This window comes from Rhopalosiphum padi, chromosome 3, assembly GCF_020882245.1.
Source record: "Rhopalosiphum padi isolate XX-2018 chromosome 3, ASM2088224v1, whole genome shotgun sequence".
In the NCBI taxonomy this organism is placed as follows: Eukaryota; Metazoa; Arthropoda; class Insecta; order Hemiptera; family Aphididae; genus Rhopalosiphum; species Rhopalosiphum padi.
The window spans coordinates 32,021,099-32,042,655 of record NC_083599.1 but is presented as its reverse complement, the minus strand read 5'-3'; the positions used below and the strand labels follow the sequence as shown (position 1 = coordinate 32,042,655).

The window sequence follows — 21,557 nt, the reverse complement described above, 5'->3', positions numbered from 1 at the left end:
AGTTTGCAGTTGAAACTTGAATGCTAAATGTAAAACTGCAAATAGATATGAAATTTAAATATAAAACAGATGATAAGATATAATAATTTTGATAAGACAAAAAAGATCGTACATATCTACTAGAATGTTTTGTTGGATTTGAATGTAAAATAAGTGTTTATAAAGAATACACTTGTACAATAACTTAAAATTGCTGTTTTTTTAATAGACTATGACATAACCATACCTCAAAAATAATACTGATTTGAACATAAAAATATCGAATCATTATTGAATAAAAGTACCGTAAAGCATCTATTAAAACTAGACGATTTAAATTACAATACTTTGGATTATGGTTTAATGAAAACCTAATTATGAAAAAAACGCAGAAATAATAAAAAGATTTTTAAAACTGAGGCATATTTTATGAATGAAAATTAAAAGCTCATTTTGTTTACCAATACTATATTTATATTTTTAACAAATTTCAATTGTTACACTACTATTAATTTACTATCAATTACATTTTATATTCATTACAAGTACATTGCATAAAATCATTATTATTATCAGAATCTTCAAGTCCATGATCAATGTAGGATGTTGAAACTTTCCCAAATTCCGAAAATGTTAATAAATGTCTCAGCATGCCTTGAGTGATCTACTATTATACTGCCATCTAAAAAAAAATAGTCATATAAATATGTATAATGGTTGGAGAAATTATAATAATGATGATTGATGAGCAATAAAAGATATTAAAAATCTACCAGCAATGTGTTGAATTTTAATGAAAAAAAAATATATAAAAAAAATATACTTGTACAATCACTTAAACTTGCTGATTTTTAATATGAAAAAAATATAAATTTGTAATATTTGTATAAATTATTATGTAAAACCATGTTTTATAGTGTTTATGATGTATCAGCTTCAATGCAATATATGAATGTTAATGATAGTAAATAAGAATCATTTTTACAATCTAGTAGTAAAGGTTTTAAGAAACTAACATGAGAATTGAGTGTTTTATAAGCAGTTAAAAATATGAATTTTTAATATTCGTCAAAATTATCATAGAAAATCATATATATACTGTTTATGAAGTATCTGCTTAGATGAAATGTGTGCAAATTATAAATGGTAAATAAGAATCAATTTCTTAATATAGTGGTCCAGGTTTCAAGAGATTAACTTGAGTATTGTGTGTTTTATAAGAAGTTAAAAACATCAATATTTAATATTCGTCAAAATGATCATATAAAATCATGTTTTGTAGTGTTTATTAAGTATCTGGTTAAATGAAATGTGTGCAAGTTAATAATGGTAAATAAGAATCATTTTCTTTATATAATGGTCCAGGTTTCAAGAGATTAGGATGTGAATTGAGTGTTTTACTATCACATAAAAAAATGAAATTTTAATATTCGTTAAATTATCATATAAAATCATATTTATACTGTTTACGAAGTATCTTCTTTAATGAAATGTATACAATTTAATAATGGTAAATGAGAATCATTTTCTTAATATAGTGGTCTAGGTTTCAAGAGATAAGGATGTGAATTGAGTGTTTTATTATCACTAAAAAACATGAATTTTTAATATTCGTCAAAATTTTCATATAAAATCATGTTTTGTACTGTTTATGAAGTATCTGCTTAGATGAAATGTGTGCAAGTTAATAATGGTAAATTAGAATCAATTTCTTAATATAGTGGTCCAGGTTTCAAGAGATTAACTTGAGTATTGTGTGTTTTATAAGCAGTTAAAAACAACAATATTTAATATTCGTCAAAATGATCATATAAAATCATGTTTTGTAGTGTTTATGAAGTATCTGCTTACATAACATCTATAGAAGTTAATAATGGTAAATAAGAATCATTTTCTTTATATAATGGTCCAGGTTTCAAGAGATTAGGATGTGAATTGAGTGTTTTACTATCACATAAAAAAATGAAATTTTAATATTTGTTAAATTATCATATAAAATCATATTTATACTGTTTATGAAGTATCTTCTTTAATGAAATGTATACAATTTAATAATGGTAAATGAGAATCATTTTCTTATTATAGTGGTCTAGGTTTCAAGAGATAAGGATGTGAATTGAGTGTTTTATTATCACTAAAAAACATGAATTTTTAATATTCGTCAAAATTTTCATAGAAAATCATATTTATACTGTTTATGAAGTATCTGCTTAAATGAAATGTATACAATTTAATAATGGTAAATTAGAATCATTTTATTTATAAAATGGTCCAGGTTTCAAGAGATTAGGATGTGAATTGAGTGTTTTATTATCACTTAAAAACATGAATTTTTAATATTTGTCAAATTATCATATAAAATCATATTTATACTGTTTATGAAGTATTTGCTTATATGAAATGTGTGCAAGTTAATAATGGTAAATTAGAATCATTTTCTTAATATAGTGGTCAAGGTTTCAATAGATTAGGATGTGAATTGGGTGTTTTACTATCACTTAAAAACATGAATTTTTAATATTTGACAAAATTATCATATAAAATCATATTTATACTGTTTATGAAGTATCTGCTTAGATGAAATGTGTGCAAGTTAATAATGGTAAATTAGAATCAATTTCTTAATATAGTGGTCCAGGTTTCAAGAGATTAACTTGAGTATTGTGTGTTTTATAAGCAGTTAAAAACATCAATATTTAATATTTGTCAAAATGATCATATAAAATCATGTTTTGTAGTGTTTATGAAGTATCTGCTTACATAACATCTATAGAAGTTAATAATGGTAAATAAGAATCTTTTTCTTTATATAAAGGTCCAGGTTTCAAGAGATTAGGATGTGAATTGAGTGTTTTATTATCACTTAAAAACATGAATTTTTAATATTCGTCAAATTATCATATAAAATCATATTTATACTGTTTATGAAGTATTTGCTTATATGAAATGTGTGCAAGTTAATAATGGTAAATTAGAATCATTTTCTTAATATAGTGGTCAAGTTTTCAATAGATTAGGATGTGAATTGGGTGTTTTACTATCACTTAAAAACATGAATTTTTAATATTTGACAAAATTATCATATAAAATCATATTTATACTGTTTATGAAGTATCTGCTTAGATGAAATGTGTGCAAGTTAATAATGGTAAATTAGAATCAATTTCTTAATATAGTAGTCCAGGTTTCTAGAGATTAACTTGAGAATTGTTTGTTTTATAAACAGTTAAAAAAATGAATTTTTAATATTCGTCAAAATAATCATATAAAAACATGTTTTATAGTGTTTATAAAGCATCAGCTTAAATGAAATGTATGCAAATTATTAATTTTAAATTAGAATCATTTTCTTAATATAGTGGTCCAGGTTTCAAGAGATTAACATGAGAATTGTGTGTTTTATAAACAGTTAAAAAAATGAATTTTTAATATTCGTCAAAATTATCATATAAAATCATGTTTTATAGCATTATTGAAGTATCAGCTTAAATGAAATGTATGCTAATTATTAATTTTAAATTAGAATCATTTTCTTAATAAAGTGGTCCAGGTTTCAAGAGATTAACATGAGAATTGTGTGTTTTATAAACAGTTAAAAAAATGAATTTTTAATATTCGTCAAAATTATCATATAAAATCATGTTTTATAGCATTATTGAAGTATCAGCTTAAATGAAATGTATGCTAATTATTAATTTTAAATTAGAATCATTTTCTTAATATAGTGGTCCAGGTTTCAAGAGATTAACATGAGAATTGTGTGTTTTATAAACAGTTAAAAAAATGAATTTTTAATATTCGTCAAAATTATCATATAAAAACATGTTTTATAGTATTTATGAAGTATCAGCTTATATGATATATATGGAAGTTGGTAATGGTAACTCTTAAGAATGAAAATTACAAGTCAAAGGTGTTAACTAAAATTTTATTCAGATTATTAACAAATCTCAATTGTTTCACTGCCATTAATTTACTATCAATTATATTCAATAACCCTTACACGCACATTATATAAACCCAATATTATTAGCAGTATCTTTTAGTCCATTTTCAGCATAGGATGTTGATACTTTCTTAAGTGGTAGAAATGTGAATTCATGTTTCTGCATGCCTTGAGTGATCTGACATACGTCCATCTAAAAAAAATGTAGTAAGTTAATAATGTATAATTGTTAAAGAATAACTTGAGAATTCAGTATTTTATAAGCAGTTAAAAATATGAATATAAAATACGAGTCAAAATAATCATATAAAAACATGTTTTATAGTGTTTATAAAGCATCAGCTTAAATGAAATGTATGCAAATTATTAATTTTAAATTAGAATCATTTTCTTAATATAGTGGTCCATGTTTCAAGAGATTGACATGAGAATTGTGTGTTTTATAAACAGTTAAAAATATGAATTTATAATAGTTGTATAAATTATTATGTAAAACCATGTTTTATAGTGTTTATGATGTATCAGCTTCAATGAAATATATGAATGTTAATGATGGTAAATAAGAATCATTTTCACAATCTAGTAGTTAAGGTTTGAAAACACCAAAATGAGAATTGAGTGTTTTATAAGCAGTTAAAAATATGAATTTATAATAGTTGTATAAATTATTATGTAAAACCATGTTTTATAGTGTTTATGATGTATCAGCTTCAATGAAATATATGAATGTTAATGATGGTAAATATGAATTATTTGCTTAATATATTGATCAGGGTTGTTTGACAATAATTTTATGTTATACTACTATTAATTGACTATCAATTACATTCTATATATTCATTTCACATACATTGCATAAAACCATTATTATTATCAGAATCTTCTAGTCCATTGTTCAATGTAGGATGTTGATACTTTCCCAAGTTGTAGGAATGTGAATTTCCGTCTCAGCATGCATCAAGTGATCTGCCGTACTACCATCTGAAAAAATGTAGTCGGTTAAATATGTATAATAGTTGTAGGATAAAATGTCACTAATACATGCCATAATTAAAACGAAAATCTTTAAATTACAACTAGTACGGGAATACACTGAGCAATTCAGAAATGGAAATAGTCAAACAAAAACTAACACACAAACTTCATTCTTATTAGAACATTTGTGAAAGCAGTTTGCAGTTGAAACTTGAATGCTAAATGTAAAACTGCAAATAGATATGAAATTTAAATATAAAACAGATGATAAGATATAATAATTTTGATAAGACAAAAAAGATCGTACATATCTACTAGAATGTTTTGTTGGATTTGAATGTAAAATAAGTGTTTATAAAGAATACACTTGTACAATAACTTAAAATTGCTGTTTTTTTAATAGACTATGACATAACCATACCTCAAAAATAATACTGATTTGAACATAAAAATATCGAATCATTATTGAATAAAAGTACCGTAAAGCATCTATTAAAACTAGACGATTTAAATTACAATACTTTGGATTATGGTTTAATGAAAACCTAATTATGAAAAAAACGCAGAAATAATAAAAAGATTTTTAAAACTGAGGCATATTTTATGAATGAAAATTAAAAGCTCATTTTGTTTACCAATACTATATTTATATTTTTAACAAATTTCAATTGTTACACTACTATTAATTTACTATCAATTACATTTTATATTCATTACAAGTACATTGCATAAAATCATTATTATTATCAGAATCTTCAAGTCCATGATCAATGTAGGATGTTGAAACTTTCCCAAATTCCGAAAATGTTAATAAATGTCTCAGCATGCCTTGAGTGATCTACTATTATACTGCCATCTAAAAAAAAATAGTCATATAAATATGTATAATGGTTGGAGAAATTATAATAATGATGATTGATGAGCAATAAAAGATATTAAAAATCTACCAGCAATGTGTTGAATTTTAATGAAAAAAAAATATATAAAAAAAATATACTTGTACAATCACTTAAACTTGCTGATTTTTAATATGAAAAAAATATAAATTTGTAATATTTGTATAAATTATTATGTAAAACCATGTTTTATAGTGTTTATGATGTATCAGCTTCAATGCAATATATGAATGTTAATGATAGTAAATAAGAATCATTTTTACAATCTAGTAGTAAAGGTTTTAAGAAACTAACATGAGAATTGAGTGTTTTATAAGCAGTTAAAAATATGAATTTTTAATATTCGTCAAAATTATCATAGAAAATCATATATATACTGTTTATGAAGTATCTGCTTAGATGAAATGTGTGCAAATTATAAATGGTAAATAAGAATCAATTTCTTAATATAGTGGTCCAGGTTTCAAGAGATTAACTTGAGTATTGTGTGTTTTATAAGAAGTTAAAAACATCAATATTTAATATTCGTCAAAATGATCATATAAAATCATGTTTTGTAGTGTTTATTAAGTATCTGGTTAAATGAAATGTGTGCAAGTTAATAATGGTAAATAAGAATCATTTTCTTTATATAATGGTCCAGGTTTCAAGAGATTAGGATGTGAATTGAGTGTTTTACTATCACATAAAAAAATGAAATTTTAATATTCGTTAAATTATCATATAAAATCATATTTATACTGTTTACGAAGTATCTTCTTTAATGAAATGTATACAATTTAATAATGGTAAATGAGAATCATTTTCTTAATATAGTGGTCTAGGTTTCAAGAGATAAGGATGTGAATTGAGTGTTTTATTATCACTAAAAAACATGAATTTTTAATATTCGTCAAAATTTTCATATAAAATCATGTTTTGTAGTGTTTATGAAGTATCTGCTTAAATGAAATGTATACAATTTAATAATGGTAAATAAGAATCAATTTCTTAATATAGTGGTCCAGGTTTCAAGAGATTAACTTGAGTATTGTGTGTTTTATAAGCAGTTAAAAACATCAATATTTAATATTCGTCAAAATGATCATATAAAATCATGTTTTGTAGTGTTTATGAAGTATCTGCTTACATAACATCTATAGAAGTTAATAATGGTAAATTAGAATCATTTTCTTTATATAATGGTCCAGGTTTCAAGAGATTAGGATGTGAATTGAGTGTTTAATTATCACTTAAAAACATGAATTTTTAATATTCGTCAAATTATCATATAAAATCATATTTATACTGTTTATGAAGTATCTGCTTAAATGAAATGTGTGCAAGTTAATAATGGTAAATTAGAATCATTTTATTTATATAATGGTCCAGGTTTCAAGAGATTAGGATGTGAATTGAGTGTTTTATTATCACTTAAAAACATGAATTTTTAATATTCGCCAAATTATCATATAAAATCATATTTATACTGTTTATGAAGTATCTGCTTAAATGAAATGTATACAATTTAATAATGGTAAATGAGAATCATTTTCTTAATATAGTGGTCTAGGTTTCAAGAGATAAGGATGTGAATTGAGTGTTTTATTATCACTAAAAAACATGAATTTTTAATATTCGTCAAAATTTTCATATAAAATCATGTTTTGTAGTGTTTATGAAGTATCTGCTTAAATTAAATGTGTGCAAGTTAATAATGGTAAATTAGAATCATTTTCTTAATATAGTGGTCAAGGTTTCAATAGATTAGGATGTGAATTGGGTGTTTTACTATCACTTAAAAACATTAATTTTTAATATTTGACAAAATTATCATATAAAATCATATTTATACTGTTTATGAAGTATCTGCTTAAATGAAATGTATACAATTTAATAATGGTAAATTACAATCATTTACTTTATATTATGGTCCAGGTTTCAAGAGATTGGGTTGTGAATTGAGTGATTTATTATCACTTAAAAAAATGAAATATTAATATTCGACAAAATTATCATAGAAAATCATATTTATACTGTTTATGAAGTATCTGCTTAGATGAAATGTGTGCAAGTTAATAATGGTAAATTAGAATCAATTTCTTAATATAGTGGTCCAGGTTTCAAGAGATAAGGATGTGAATTGAGTGTTTTATTATCACTAAAAAACATGAATTTTTAATATTCGTCAAAATTTTCATATAAAATCATGTTTTGTAGTGTTTATGAAGTATCTGCTTAAATGAAATGTATACAAGTTAATAATGGTAAATTAGAATCAATTTCTTAATATAGTGGTCCAGGTTTCAATAGATTAACTTGAGTATTGTGTGTTTTATAAGCAGTTAAAAACATCAATATTTAATATTCGTCAAAATGATCATATAAAATCATGTTTTGTAGTGTTTATGAAGTATCTGCTTACATAACATCTATAGAAGTTAATAATGGTAGATAAGAATCATTTTCTTTATATAAAGGTCCAGGTTTCAAGAGATTAGGATGTGAATTGAGTGTTTTATTATCACTTAAAAACATGAATTTTTAATATTCGTCAAATTATCATATAAAATCATATTTATACTGTTTATGAAGTATTTGCTTATATGAAATGTGTGCAAGTTAATAATGGTAAATTAGAATCATTTTCTTAATATAGTGGTCAAGGTTTCAATAGATTAGGATGTGAATTGGGTGTTTTACTATCACTTAAAAACATGAATTTTTAATATTCGACAAAGTTATCATATAAAATCGTATTTGTACTGTTTATGAAGTATTTGCTGAAATGAAATGTATGCTAGTTAACAATGGTAAATAAGAATCATTTTCTTAATATAGTGGTCCAGGTTTCAAGTGATTAGAATGTAAATTGAGTATTTTATTATCACTTAAAAATATTAATTTTTAATATTTGACAAAATTTTCATAGAAAATCATATTTATACTGTTTATGAAGTATCTGCTTAAATGAAATGTATACAATTTAATAATGGTAAATTAGAATCATTTTATTTATATAATGGTCCAGGTTTCAAGAGATTAGGATGTGAATTGAGTGTTTTATTATCACTTAAAAACATGAATTTTTAATATTCGTCAAATTATCATATAAAATCATATTTATACTGTTTATGAAGTATTTGCTTATATGAAATGTGTGCAAGTTAATAATGGTAAATTAGAATCATTTTCTTAATATAGTGGTCAAGGTTTCAATAGATTAGGATGTGAATTGGGTGTTTTACTATCACTTAAAAACATGAATTTTTAATATTCGACAAAGTTATCATATAAAATCGTATTTGTACTGTTTATGAAGTATTTGCTGAAATGAAATGTATGCTAGTTAACAATGGTAAATTAGAATCATTTTCTTAATATAGTGGTCCAGGTTTCAAGTGATTAGAATGTGAATTGAGTATTTTATTATCACTTAAAAACATTAATTTTTAATATTTGACAAAATTATCATATAAAATCATATTTATACTGTTTATGAAGTATCTGCTTAAATGAAATGTATACAATTTAATAATGGTAAATTACAATCATTTTCTTTATATTATGGTCCAGGTTTCAAGAGATTGGGATGTGAATTGAGTGATTTATTATCACTTAAAAAAATGAAATTTTAATATTCGACAAAATTATCATAGAAAATCATATTTATACTGTTTATGAAGTATCTGCTTAGATGAAATGTGTGCAAGTTAATAATGGTAAATTAGAATCAATTTCTTAATATAGTGGTCCAGGTTTCAAGAGATTAACTTGAGTAATGTGTGTTTTATAAGCAGTTAAAAACATCAATATTTAATATTCGTCAAAATGATCATATAAAATCATGTTTTGTAGTGTTTATGAAGTATCTGCTTAAATATAATGTATGCAAGTTAATAATGATAAATTAGACTCATTTTCTTAATATAGTGATCCATCAAGACAATAAATTGAGAAATGAGTGTTTTATGGGCATTCAAAAACATGAATTTTTAATATTCGTCAAAATTTTCATAGAAAATCATATTTATACTGTTTATGAAGTATCTGCTTAGATGAAATGTGTGCAAGTTAATAATGGTAAATTAGAATCAATTTCTTAATATAGTGGTCCAGGTTTCAAGAGATTAACTTGAGTATTGTGTGTTTTATAAGCAGTTAAAAACATCAATATTTAATATTCATCAAAATGATCATATAAAATCATGTTTTGTAGTGTTTATGAAGTATCTGCTTACATAACATCTATAGAAGTTAATAATGGTAAATAAGAATCATTTTCTTTATATAATGGTCCAGGTTTCAAGAGATTAGGATGTGAATTGAGTGTTTTACTATCACATAAAAAATTGAAATTTTAATATTCGTTAAATTATCATATAAAATCATATTTATACTGTTTATGAAGTATCTTCTTTAATGAAATGTATACAATTTAATAATGGTAAATGAGAATCATTTTCTTATTATAGTGGTCTAGGTTTCAAGGGATAAGGATGTGAATTGAGTGTTTTATTATCACTAAAAAACATGAATTTTTAATATTCGTCAAAATTTTCATAGAAAATCATATTTATACTGTTTATGAAGTATCTGCTTAAATGAAATGTATACAATTTAATAATGGTAAATTAGAATCATTTTATTTATATAATGGTCCAGGTTTCAAGAGATTAGGATGTGAATTGAGTGTTTTATTATCACTTAAAAACATGAATTTTTAATATTCGTCAAATTATCATATAAAATCATATTTATACTGTTTATGAAGTATTTGCTTATATGAAATGTGTGCAAGTTAATAATGGTAAATTAGAATCATTTTCTTAATATAGTGGTCAAGGTTTCAATAGATTAGGATGTGAATTGGGTGTTTTACTATCACTTAAAAACATGAATTTTTAATATTTGACAAAATTATCATATAAAATCATATTTATACTGTTTATGAAGTATCTGCTTAGATGAAATGTGTGCAAGTTAATAATGGTAAATTAGAATCAATTTCTTAATATAGTGGTCCAGGTTTCAAGAGATTAACTTGAGTATTGTGTGTTTTATAAGCAGTTAAAAACATCAATATTTAATATTCGTCAAAATGATCATATAAAATCATGTTTTGTAGTGTTTATGAAGTATCTGCTTACATAACATCTATAGAAGTTAATAATGGTAGATAAGAATCATTTTCTTTATATAAAGGTCCAGGTTTCAAGAGATTAGGATGTGAATTGAGTGTTTTATTATCACTTAAAAACATGAATTTTTAATATTCGTCAAATTATCATATAAAATCATATTTATACTGTTTATGAAGTATTTGCTTATATGAAATGTATGCAAGTTAATAATGGTAAATTAGAATCATTTTCTTAATATAGTGGTCAAGGTTTCAATAGATTAGGATGTGAATTGGGTGTTTTACTATCACTTAAAAACATGAATTTTTAATATTCGACAAAGTTATCATATAAAATCATATTTATACTGTTTATGAAGTATCTGCTTAAATGAAATGTATACAATTTAATAATGGTAAATTACAATCATTTTCTTTATATTATGGTCCAGGTTTCAAGAGATTGGGATGTGAATTGAGTGATTTATTATCACTTAAAAAAATGAAATTTTAATATTCGACAAAATTATCATAGAAAATCATATTTATACTGTTTATGAAGTATCTGCTTAGATGAAATGTGTGCAAGTTAATAATGGTAAATTAGAATCAATTTCTTAATATAGTGGTCCAGGTTTCAAGAGATTAACTTGAGTAATGTGTGTTTTATAAGCAGTTAAAAACATCAATATTTAATATTCGTCAAAATGATCATATAAAATCATGTTTTGTAGTGTTTATGAAGTATCTGCTTAAATATAATGTATGCAAGTTAATAATGATAAATTAGACTCATTTTCTTAATATAGTGATCCATCAAGACAATAAATTGAGAAATGAGTGTTTTATGGGCATTCAAAAACATGAATTTTTAATATTCGTCAAAATTTTCATAGAAAATCATATTTATACTGTTTATGAAGTATCTGCTTAGATGAAATGTGTGCAAGTTAATAATGGTAAATTAGAATCAATTTCTTAATATAGTGGTCCAGGTTTCAAGAGATTAACTTGAGTATTGTGTGTTTTATAAGCAGTTAAAAACATCAATATTTAATATTCATCAAAATGATCATATAAAATCATGTTTTGTAGTGTTTATGAAGTATCTGCTTACATAACATCTATAGAAGTTAATAATGGTAAATAAGAATCATTTTCTTTATATAATGGTCCAGGTTTCAAGAGATTAGGATGTGAATTGAGTGTTTTACTATCACATAAAAAATTGAAATTTTAATATTCGTTAAATTATCATATAAAATCATATTTATACTGTTTATGAAGTATCTTCTTTAATGAAATGTATACAATTTAATAATGGTAAATGAGAATCATTTTCTTATTAGAGTGGTCTAGGTTTCAAGAGATAAGGATGTGAATTGAGTGTTTTATTATCACTAAAAAACATGAATTTTTAATATTCGTCAAAATTTTCATAGAAAATCATATTTATACTGTTTATGAAGTATCTGCTTAAATGAAATGTATACAATTTAATAATGGTAAATTAGAATCATTTTATTTATATAATGGTCCAGGTTTCAAGAGATTAGGATGTGAATTGAGTGTTTTATTATCACTTAAAAACATGAATTTTTAATATTCGTCAAATTATCATATAAAATCATATTTATACTGTTTATGAAGTATTTGCTTATATGAAATGTGTGCAAGTTAATAATGGTAAATTAGAATCATTTTCTTAATATAGTGGTCAAGGTTTCAATAGATTAGGATGTGAATTGGGTGTTTTACTATCACTTAAAAACATGAATTTTTAATATTTGACAAAATTATCATATAAAATCATATTTATACTGTTTATGAAGTATCTGCTTAGATGAAATGTGTGCAAGTTAATAATGGTAAATTAGAATCAATTTCTTAATATAGTGGTCCAGGTTTCAAGAGAATAACTTGAGTATTGTGTGTTTTATAAGCAGTTAAAAACATCAATATTTAATATTCGTCAAAATGATCATATAAAATCATGTTTTGTAGTGTTTATGAAGTATCTGCTTACATAACATCTATAGAAGTTAATAATGGTAGATAAGAATCATTTTCTTTATATAAAGGTCCAGGTTTCAATAGATTAACTTGAGTATTGTGTGTTTTATAAGCAGTTAAAAACATCAATATTTAATATTCGTCAAAATGATCATATAAAATCATGTTTTGTAGTGTTTATGAAGTATCTGCTTACATAACATCTATCATATAAAAACATGTTGTATAGTGTTTATGAAGTATCAGCTTATATGATATATATGGAAGTTTTTAATGGTAAATTAGAATCATTTTCTTAATATAGTGGTCCAGGTTTCAAGAGATTAACATGAGAATTGTATGTTTTATAAACAGTTAAAAAAATGAATTTTTAATATTCGTCAAAATTATAATATAAAATCATGTTTTATAGCATTATTGAAGTATCAGCTTAAATGAAATGTATGCTAGTATTTAATTTTAAATTAGAATCATTTTCTTAATATAGTGGTCCAGGTTTCAAGAGATTTACATGAGAATTGTGTGTTTTATAAACAGTTAAAAAAATGAATTTTTAATATTCGTCAAAATTATCATATAAAAACATGTTTTATAGTATTTATGAAGTATCAGCTTATATGATATATATGGAAGTTGGTAATGTTAAATAAGAATCATATACTTAATCTAATGGTCTAGATTTCATGACACTAACTTTTTGTTACACTACTATTAATTGACTATCAATTATATTCAATATCCATTACTCGTACTATGCATAAAAATAATATTATTATCAGGATCGTCTAGTCCATTTTCAACGTAGGATGTTGAAACTTTCCCATGTGGTAGAAATGGTAATTCATGTCTCAATATGTCCTGAGTATATCTGGTGTACAGCCATCTAAAAAAAAAATAGTAAGTTAAATATATATAATGGTTGGAGAACAAAAAGTCACTAATAGATACCATAAGGAGAACGACAATTTTTATATAACAACTAGTACGTGGACAACACTGAGGAATTCAGAAGTGGAAACTATCAAAACATAAACTAACAGACAAACTTCATTTTTATACAAAATACATGAAAGGAATTTACAATTGAAACTTAAATACAAATACGAATGTAAAACTGCAAAACATTTATAACAGATGATAATAAATAATAATTATGATAAGCCATAAAAGATAGTACAAATATACCAGAATGTTTTGTAGAAGGAATTCAAATGTATTATGAGTGTAACTAAAAAATACATTTGTAAAACAACTGAAAATCGCTCCTTTTCAATACGAAAAAATGTTAAGTTGTATTATTCGTCAAAATTAACTTATAAAATCATATTTTATAGCATTATTGAAGTATCAGCTTAAATGAAATGTATGCTAGTTTTTAATGGTTAATTAGAATCATTTTCTTAATAAAGTGGTCCAGGTTTCAAGAGATTAACTTGAGAATTGTTTATTTTATAAACAGTTAAAAAAATGAATTTTTAATATTCGTCAAAATAATCATATAAAAACATGTTTTATAGTGTTTATAAAGCAACAGCTTAAATGAAATATATGCAAATTATTAATTTTAAATAAGAATCATTTTCTTAATATAGTGGTCCAGGTTTCAAGAGATTAACATGAGAATTGTGTGTTTTATAAACAGTTAAAAAAATGAATTTTTAATATTCGTCAAAATAATCATATAAAAACATGTTTTATAGCATTATTGAAGTATCAGCTTAAATGAAATGTATGCTAGTTTTTAATGGTAAATTAGAATCATTTTCTTAATATAGTAGTCCAGGTTTCTAGAGATTAACTTGAGAATTGTTTGTTTTATAAACAGTTAAAAAAATGAATTTTTAATATTCGTCAAAATAATCATATAAAAACATGTTTTATAGTGTTTATAAAGCATCAGCTTAAATGAAATGTATGCAAATTATTAATTTTAAATTAGAATCATTTTCTTAATATAGTGGTCCAGGTTTCAAGAGATTAACATGAGAATTGTGTGTTTTATAAACAGTTAAAAAAATGAATTTTTAATATTCGTCAAAATTATCATATAAAATCATGTTTTATAGCATTATTGAAGTATCAGCTTAAATGAAATGTATGCTAATTATTAATTTTAAATTAGAATCATTTTCTTAATAAAGTGGTCCAGGTTTCAAGAGATTAACATGAGAATTGTGTGTTTTATAAACAGTTAAAAAAATGAATTTTTAATATTCGTCAAAATAATCATATAAAAACATGTTGTATAGTGTTTATAAAGCATCAGCTTAAATGAAATGTATGCAAATTATTAATTTTAAATTAGAATCATTTTCTTAATATAGTGGTCCAGGTTTTAAAAGATTAACATGAGAATTGTGTGTTTTATAAACAGTTAAAAAAATGAATTTTTAATATTCGTCAAAATTATCATAGAAAATCATATATATACTGTTTATGAAGTATCTGCTTAGATGAAATGTGTGCAAATTATAAATGGTAAATAAGAATCAATTTCTTAATATAGTGGTCCAGGTTTCAAGAGATTAACTTGAGTATTGTGTGTTTTATAAGAAGTTAAAAACATCAATATTTAATATTCGTCAAAATGATCATATAAAATCATGTTTTGTAGTGTTTATTAAGTATCTGGTTAAATGAAATGTGTGCAAGTTAATAATGGTAAATAAGAATCATTTTCTTTATATAATGGTCCAGGTTTCAAGAGATTAGGATGTGAATTGAGTGTTTTACTATCACATAAAAAAATGAAATTTTAATATTCGTCAAAATTTTCATATAAAATCATGTTTTGTAGTGTTTATGAAGTATCTGCTTAAATGAAATGTATACAATTTAATAATGGTAAATAAGAATCAATTTCTTAATATAGTGGTCCAGGTTTCAAGAGATTAACTTGAGTATTGTGTGTTTTATAAGCAGTTAAAAACATCAATATTTAATATTCGTCAAAATGATCATATAAAATCATGTTTTGTAGTGTTTATGAAGTATCTGCTTAAATGAAATGTATACAATTTAATAATGGTAAATAAGAATCAATTTCTTAATATAGTGGTCCAGGTTTCAAGAGATTAACTTGAGTATTGTGTGTTTTATAAGCAGTTAAAAACATCAATATTTAATATTCGTCAAAATGATCATATAAAATCATGTTTTGTAGTGTTTATGAAGTATCTGCTTACATAACATCTATAGAAGTTAATAATGGTAAATTAGAATCATTTTCTTTATATAATGGTCCAGGTTTCAAGAGATTAGGATGTGAATTGAGTGTTTAATTATCACTTAAAAACATGAATTTTTAATATTCGTCAAATTATCATATAAAATCATATTTATACTGTTTATGAAGTATCTGCTTAAATGAAATGTGTGCAAGTTAATAATGGTAAATTAGAATCATTTTATTTATATAATGGTCCAGGTTTCAAGAGATTAGGATGTGAATTGAGTGTTTTATTATCACTTAAAAACATGAATTTTTAATATTCGCCAAATTATCATATAAAATCATATTTATACTGTTTATGAAGTATCTGCTTAAATGAAATGTATACAATTTAATAATGGTAAATGAGAATCATTTTCTTAATATAGTGGTCTAGGTTTCAAGAGATAAGGATGTGAATTGAGTGTTTTATTATCACTAAAAAACATGAATTTTTAATATTCGTCAAAATTTTCATATAAAATCATGTTTTGTAGTGTTTATGAAGTATCTGCTTAAATTAAATGTGTGCAAGTTAATAATGGTAAATTAGAATCATTTTCTTAATATAGTGGTCAAGGTTTCAATAGATTAGGATGTGAATTGGGTGTTTTACTATCACTTAAAAACATTAATTTTTAATATTTGACAAAATTATCATATAAAATCATATTTATACTGTTTATGAAGTATCTGCTTAAATGAAATGTATACAATTTAATAATGGTAAATTACAATCATTTTCTTTATATTATGGTCCAGGTTTCAAGAGATTGGGTTGTGAATTGAGTGATTTATTATCACTTAAAAAAATGAAATATTAATATTCGACAAAATTATCATAGAAAATCATATTTATACTGTTTATGAAGTATCTGCTTAGATGAAATGTGTGCAAGTTAATAATGGTAAATTAGAATCAATTTCTTAATATAGTGGTCCAGGTTTCAAGAGATAAGGATGTGAATTGAGTGTTTTATTATCACTAAAAAACATGAATTTTTAATATTCGTCAAAATTTTCATATAAAATCATGTTTTGTAGTGTTTATGAAGTATCTGCTTAAATGAAATGTATACAAGTTAATAATGGTAAATTAGAATCAATTTCTTAATATAGTGGTCCAGGTTTCAATAGATTAACTTGAGTATTGTGTGTTTTATAAGCAGTTAAAAACATCAATATTTAATATTCGTCAAAATGATCATATAAAATCATGTTTTGTAGTGTTTATGAAGTATCTGCTTAAATAACATCTATAGAAGTTAATAATGGTAGATAAGAATCATTTTCTTTATATAAAGGTCCAGGTTTCAAGAGATTAGGATGTGAATTGAGTGTTTTATTATCACTTAAAAACATGAATTTTTAATATTCGTCAAATTATCATATAAAATCATATTTATACTGTTTATGAAGTATTTGCTTATATGAAATGTGTGCAAGTTAATAATGGTAAATTAGAATCATTTTCTTAATATAGTGGTCAAGGTTTCAATAGATTAGGATGTGAATTGGGTGTTTTACTATCACTTAAAAACATGAATTTTTAATATTCGACAAAGTTATCATATAAAATCGTATTTGTACTGTTTATGAAGTATTTGCTGAAATGAAATGTATGCTAGTTAACAATGGTAAATAAGAATCATTTTCTTAATATAGTGGTCCAGGTTTCAAGTGATTAGAATGTAAATTGAGTATTTTATTATCACTTAAAAACATTAATTTTTAATATTTGACAAAATTATCATATAAAATCATATTTATACTGTTTATGAAGTATCTGCTTAAATGAAATGTATACAATTTAATAATGGTAAATTACAATCATTTTCTTTATATTATGGTCCAGGTTTCAAGAGATTGGGATGTGAATTGAGTGATTTATTATCACTTAAAAAAATGAAATTTTAATATTCGACAAAATTATCATAGAAAATCATATTTATACTGTTTATGAAGTATCTGCTTAGATGAAATGTGTGCAAGTTAATAATGGTAAATTAGAATCAATTTCTTAATATAGTGGTCCAGGTTTCAAGAGATTAACTTGAGTATTGTGTGTTTTATAAGCAGTTAAAAACAACAATATTTAATATTCGTCAAAATGATCATATAAAATCATGTTTTGTAGTGTTTATGAAGTATCTGCTTACATAACATCTATAGAAGTTAATAATGGTAAATAAGAATCATTTTCTTTATATAATGGTCCAGGTTTCAAGAGATTAGGATGTGAATTGAGTGTTTTACTATCACATAAAAAAATGAAATTTTAATATTTGTTAAATTATCATATAAAATCATATTTATACTGTTTATGAAGTATCTTCTTTAATGAAATGTATACAATTTAATAATGGTAAATGAGAATCATTTTCTTATTATAGTGGTCTAGGTTTCAAGAGATAAGGATGTGAATTGAGTGTTTTATTATCACTAAAAAACATGAATTTTTAATATTCGTCAAAATTTTCATAGAAAATCATATTTATACTGTTTATGAAGTATCTGCTTAAATGAAATGTATACAATTTAATAATGGTAAATTAGAATCATTTTATTTATAAAATGGTCCAGGTTTCAAGAGATTAGGATGTGAATTGAGTGTTTTATTATCACTTAAAAACATGAATTTTTAATATTTGTCAAATTATCATATAAAATCATATTTATACTGTTTATGAAGTATTTGCTTATATGAAATGTGTGCAAGTTAATAATGGTAAATTAGAATCAATTTCTTAATATAGTGGTCCAGGTTTCAAGAGATTAACTTGAGTATTGTGTGTTTTATAAGCAGTTAAAAACATCAATATTTAATATTTGTCAAAATGATCATATAAAATCATGTTTTGTAGTGTTTATGAAGTATCTGCTTACATAACATCTATAGAAGTTAATAATGGTAAATAAGAATCTTTTTCTTTATATAAAGGTCCAGGTTTCAAGAGATTAGGATGTGAATTGAGTGTTTTATTATCACTTAAAAACATGAATTTTTAATATTCGTCAAATTATCATATAAAATCATATTTATACTGTTTATGAAGTATTTGCTTATATGAAATGTGTGCAAGTTAATAATGGTAAATTAGAATCATTTTCTTAATATAGTGGTCAAGGTTTCAATAGATTAGGATGTGAATTGGGTGTTTTACTATCACTTAAAAACATGAATTTTTAATATTTGACAAAATTATCATATAAAATCATATTTATACTGTTTATGAAGTATCTGCTTAGATGAAATGTGTGCAAGTTAATAATGGTAAATTAGAATCAATTTCTTAATATAGTAGTCCAGGTTTCTAGAGATTAACTTGAGAATTGTTTGTTTTATAAACAGTTAAAAAAATGAATTTTTAATATTCGTCAAAATAATCATATAAAAACATGTTTTATAGTGTTTATAAAGCATCAGCTTAAATGAAATGTATGCAAATTATTAATTTTAAATTAGAATCATTTTCTTAATATAGTGGTCCAGGTTTCAAGAGATTAACATGAGAATTGTGTGTTTTATAAACAGTTAAAAAAATGAATTTTTAATATTCGTCAAAATTATCATATAAAATCATGTTTTATAGCATTATTGAAGTATCAGCTTAAATGAAATGTATGCTAATTATTAATTTTAAATTAGAATCATTTTCTTAATAAAGTGGTCCAGGTTTCAAGAGATTAACATGAGAATTGTGTGTTTTATAAACAGTTAAAAAAATGAATTTTTAATATTCGTCAAAATTATCATATAAAATCATGTTTTATAGCATTATTGAAGTATCAGCTTAAATGAAATGTATGCTAATTATTAATTTTAAATTAGAATCATTTTCTTAATATAGTGGTCCAGGTTTCAAGAGATTAACATGAGAATTGTGTGTTTTATAAACAGTTAAAAAAATGAATTTTTAATATTCGTCAAAATTATCATATAAAAACATGTTTTATAGTATTTATGAAGTATCAGCTTATATGATATATATGGAAGTTGGTAATGGTAACTCTTAAGAATGAAAATTACAAGTCAAAGGTGTTAACTAAAATTTTATTCAGATTATTAACAAATCTCAATTGTTTCACTGCCATTAATTTACTATCAATTATATTCAATAACCCTTACACGCACATTATATAAACCCAATATTATTAGCAGTATCTTTTAGTCCATTTTCAGCATAGGATGTTGATACTTTCTTAAGTGGTAGAAATGTGAATTCATGTTTCTGCATGCCTTGAGTGATCTGACATACGTCCATCTAAAAAAAATGTAGTAAGTTAATAATGTATAATTGTTAAAGAATAACTTGAGAATTCAGTATTTTATAAGCAGTTAAAAATATGAATATAAAATACGAGTCAAAATAATCATATAAAAACATGTTTTATAGTGTTTATAAAGCATCAGCTTAAATGAAATGTATGCAAATTATTAATTTTAAATTAGAATCATTTTCTTAATATAGTGGTCCATGTTTCAAGAGATTAACATGAGAATTGTGTGTTTTATAAACAGTTAAAAATATGAATTTATAATAGTTGTATAAATTATTATGTAAAACCATGTTTTATAGTGTTTATGATGTATCAGCTTCAATGAAATATATGAATGTTAATGATGGTAAATAAGAATCATTTTCACAATCTAGTAGTTAAGGTTTGAAAACACCAAAATGAGAATTGAGTGTTTTATAAGCAGTTAAAAATATGAATTTATAATAGTTGTATAAATTATTATGTAAAACCATGTTTTATAGTGTTTATGATGTATCAGCTTCAATGAAATATATGAATGTTAATGATGGTAAATATGAATTATTTGCTTAATATATTGATCAGGGTTGTTTGACAATAATTTTATGTTATACTACTATTAATTGACTATCAATTACATTCTATATATTCATTTCACATACATTGCATAAAACCATTATTATTATCAGAATCTTCTAGTCCATTGTTCAATGTAGGATGTTGATACTTTCCCAAGTTGTAGGAATGTGAATTTCCGTCTCAGCATGCATCAAGTGATCTGCCGTACTACCATCTGAAAAAATGTAGTCGGTTAAATATGTATAATAGTTGTAGGATAAAATGTCACTAATACATGCCATAATTAAAACGAAAATCTTTAAATTACAACTAGTACGGGAATACACTGAGCAATTCAGAAATGGAAATAGTCAAACAAAAACTAACACACAAACTTCATTCTTATTAGAACATTTGTGAAAGCAGTTTGCAGTTGAAACTTGAATGCTAAATGTAAAACTGCAAATAGATATGAAATTTAAATATAAAACAGATGATAAGATATAATAATTTTGATAAGACAAAAAAGATCGTACATATCTACTAGAATGTTTTGTTGGATTTGAATGTAAAATAAGTGTTTATAAAGAATACACTTGTACAATAACTTAAAATTGC

General features: G+C 23.5%; 2 long non-coding RNA genes across 2 annotated transcripts; both read right to left on the bottom strand.

Annotated features, from left to right (window-relative positions):
* Nucleotides 1-3,885: 3,885 nt before the first annotated feature.
* Nucleotides 3,886-14,029, bottom strand: LOC132926540 (uncharacterized). The gene is made up of 3 exons (XR_009661469.1): nucleotides 13,859-14,029; nucleotides 13,605-13,793; nucleotides 3,886-4,118 (listed from the first exon to the last, which is right to left on the bottom strand). It is a non-coding gene; the product is annotated as an uncharacterized LOC132926540 (long non-coding RNA).
* A 6,124-nt stretch (nucleotides 14,030-20,153) lies between these two features.
* On the bottom strand, nucleotides 20,154-21,169 carry LOC132926538 (uncharacterized). Its single transcript, XR_009661468.1, has 2 exons — nucleotides 21,044-21,169; nucleotides 20,154-20,386 (listed from the first exon to the last, which is right to left on the bottom strand). It is a non-coding gene; the product is annotated as an uncharacterized LOC132926538 (long non-coding RNA).
* Between the last annotated feature and the right edge of the window lie 388 nt (nucleotides 21,170-21,557).